Here is a 3,865-nt window from a genome sequence, read left to right as displayed (position 1 = left end):
CTACAGTAAAAAGGCCAAAACAGGACAGATGGCCACTGTCAAGTCATTCTTCTCCTGGTGTATATCTTTCTCTCTTTAACTCTCCTGTGTTTGTTTCCTTTGCCTCTTTAAATCCTTTCAACGCCTTACCAAGTAACCAAAGTCTATCCATCTCCTCCTCTCAGGCAAATGTAGAGATTATATATTGCTTTCTCTATATTTTGGTCCTCTAGTCACACTTAAGACCTTTTCAACCACCAAAAATCCAGCTTTTCAAAACTGATCTCCAAATCTGATGAATTCAAAAAAGCTAGCCATGCAGTGTTGATGAGACATCATGCTAAACAGATATCAACTTTTCACAAACATGGCTAGCTTAAAGCAGTTACTGGGAATTTTTAGCTGGTTAGGAAACAGTCTCAGCTTAATACTGATGCTTCTATATGACCTACATAAGCAAACAAGACCATCAACCAGAAGACTGCCTTTTTCTATAAAGTTATGCTTAATGCCTGACCCCAGGTCTGATTCCCTGTGAAATCAGACACAATGATTAAAGGTACAGAGAGTGAAAGAACCTATGTCTACATAATCCTAGGCAAAGTTTCTCAGCAAGTACAATAAAACCTTAAAAAGGACAGTGTTAGAACATGAAAAACAGTCAACTGTGAGTGGTCCTTGAAGGATTTGTGATATTGTGGGAAAGTTCCTTGTAGCTGTACACTACCTACCCTGCACAGACGAAGTTAGCCTTTTGCTAGCTCCTGTCACTAGCTTTGTTTATTTGCTCAACTATGTTAGAAACTTGCTAGTGAACAAGTTTTTTAGCATTTCGTGGCTAAAAAGTCAAAAATTTCCCAAAGATTCTTCCAGGATCTCCATGGTTGTTTATGTCGTGTTTTAATGAACTAAAGAAGTAAAAAAAAAAAAGGGAATATCCTTTCTTTACTGTGTTGTTTTCTTTGATAACTCAGGCTTCTGGGCAGCAGCCTACAGTGGTAAACCCCAAATTCCAGCGGACTCTTGTCCATTGGATTTCTGCCTCATCCATTATTTTCTTCTATTGGAACGCCTTATTGTGCATTATAAGATTAAAGAGGAATGTATGGCATCATGTCTTGGTGAAATGACTGCAAAGACACTTTGACAACTTTAAGCTCAAGGCTACAGTCAGAGACTGAATACAGGAAATAGATTATTCATAAAATGTTGAAAATATAGGACATTCAGTGTCTGTGTGCCGAGACTGATGTGTAACGACAGGCGTGTGTTTGAAGGTAATATTCTGTGTGTGTGTGTGAGTCGGACTATTCACTGATTTAATGTGTACCAAACACAAACTGGCCATGCCATGTGCCTTTTAGCAAGCAAACAACGCGCCATTAGTTTCTGTGGTCTAAATCAAAACCACTGCTTGTCACAATATCCCGCCGTTTTAGTGCAGTCTCACATGGCTTTTCTTTACTCGTTCAGTTTGTGGCTGACAATGTTTGACTGTTCCCTCTTTTTTCCCTTTTTGAGGGAAAGTTTGAGCCCCCTTCAGAGAGCCTTTGAGATGAAGCCATTTGGACAGCAAGTAGAGAGAAACAGTTTTTAAAGATCTTTTTCTCTCCCCCTCCGTCTCTCTCTTTCTCACTATATCCCTCTTTCCGTCAGTGAGGGAGTGGACTGGACAGGAGAGGAGGGAGTTGGGTTGTGATGTTTTCCGTGCAGCCATAAATAAGTCTGTCCCTGCTCATGCTTTATGGAATCCAGAGCCTCTTTATCCCTTCCATGTGTTCCCTATGAGCCAGGGCCCTGACCTTTGACCCCCAGGCCCTTGACTCGGTTATCTCAGGCCCGAGAGAGACTATGTGTGTGTGTGTGTGTGTGTGTGTATTGTCGACGGAGTTGATCGGGGTTGATTATCTCATGACCCCATTCCCCCTCCCTGCATCACCTTACCCCCCATCTTCATTTCACAGGCTATAAAACACACACATACTCGGACACACACACACACACACACACACACACACACACACACACACACACACACACAGACCAGGTGGAGAGGTTCAACTGTCTCATCACAGATCACCTCCAGGCCAGTCTGACCTCAGCCATTTCACAGATATCTCTTTTCCCAAACACACACACATATAAATGTATATATACACTATGCAGGGTGGCCATCCTGTCACATTAACTAAAATAATCCATTCCAAGTGAATATAAAATCACAGCAGTGGCACAAATATTCACATCATTCACAGAGCAGCGTGGTCATCTCACTATAGGCCCGTTTCCACTGCAGGAACTTTGGGGTAATTTTACGGGGCCGGGGCCGGGGCCGGGGCCGTTGGGGCGTGTCTCCACCGCAGGAACCACCCCCGAAGGACAGAGTTCCGGAACTTTTACAGGGGCTAAACAAGTCCCTGCTTCGGGGTAGGTACTCAGAATGGCCCCGAAAGACTCCTGGCTGGGGCTTGGGGTTTACGTTGCTGATTGGATATACTCAAGGAGGGATGTGACAACAACAGAAAGCAACAAAATAGCCGGCATTTTTAAAACTCAGCAGACGAGCATTAGCTCGTTCATATAGCTTCCGCCGCCATGTAAAAAAACCTCACTAAATGGCCCGTGAAAAAAATATTTTTTTCCAGCGGATATCTTAGTTACAACATGATTGAGCTAGCAAAGCAGTTTTGTNCGTCCCTACGTCGCCCCGGTCAAAATGGTCGCGCAACGATTACGTCACATCCAGAGCCCGTAACTTTACAGGAACCTTCCTCGTACTCCGCTCTCAGTGGAGACATGACGGTTGAGAGGGCGGAGCGAGATGACGTTCCTGTAGTAGTTCCTGCTCCCCAAATAGTACCAGGAACTTCTTCAGTGGAAACAGGCCTTCTGTCATCATTGTGCAAACTGTGTCGGATGTCATAAAGGTTTGTCATGTTCTGTTAAGTCTGCTGACACTGAAAGCTGTGTGACCAAGTTATATTTTAATAGGATAATGATAGTAAAAGACTTTGTTTCATGTTACTGAAAAGGAGAAGCAGAAGATGTTCACTTCTAAAAGGTATAGGAGACTGTGCCTTTGGATTTCCTTTGTACAGATCGATATTTTGGCAAGGACTGAAAAATTGACTATTTGTGTATGAACGTTTTTATGTTTTTTACCTACAGTGAATTTACTGACAAAATTAACCCATTGATTTCTGGCAATCATAGACTTTATAAAAGAAGTAGATGTGGCCTCCAGATCCGAGAAGTGAAACCAACGCGGAAGTGCCTTACAACTGCATTCTTTCTAATGGCCAGCAGGGGGCAACTCCACCGGTTTGCAAAAGAAGTCTGATTGTAAAGAAGTTTATGAGAAAATCATCCTACTTTTCATTTGTTTTTGTTTTTTTTTGTTTGTTTTTCCTATATCAGTAAACATGTTATTAATGACTTTATGGTCTCAATCGCTAGTTTTAAGTCAATACAGTACGATGTTTATTTTGTAAATTACGGCCTTATTTAGAGTAAAATAGACAATAAAGCATGGTATGCTTTATGGTTACCTTGTGATTGACAAGTCGGACATGCATAGTGTCTTTGGGTTCTCAGTCAGATCCACCCCTTGTTACTCTTGTCCAAAATATATGGTCATTTCTTGCTCCGCCTAAATGCCAACCTCTAGGCTTTAAAATGGAGGTGCACAAACCAATTTTGACATCATGGCGGCTTTGTCAACTTCTTTTTTTATACAGTCTATATTAGCGATTGTATTTTATATCATAGTGCTGGGATACTTTGGCTACAGTGTTTCTTAAAGTTAAATTTCTAAGATGTAATTTTTTGCCAGGCCAGGTACATGGTTGTAGGGTTGGCAATGTTGGTCAGTCAGTCAACCACTTTG

This window comes from Epinephelus moara, chromosome 19, assembly GCF_006386435.1.
Source record: "Epinephelus moara isolate mb chromosome 19, YSFRI_EMoa_1.0, whole genome shotgun sequence".
Lineage (NCBI taxonomy): Eukaryota > Metazoa > Chordata > Actinopteri > Perciformes > Serranidae > Epinephelus > Epinephelus moara.
Note: the sequence above shows the minus strand (reverse complement) of the source record.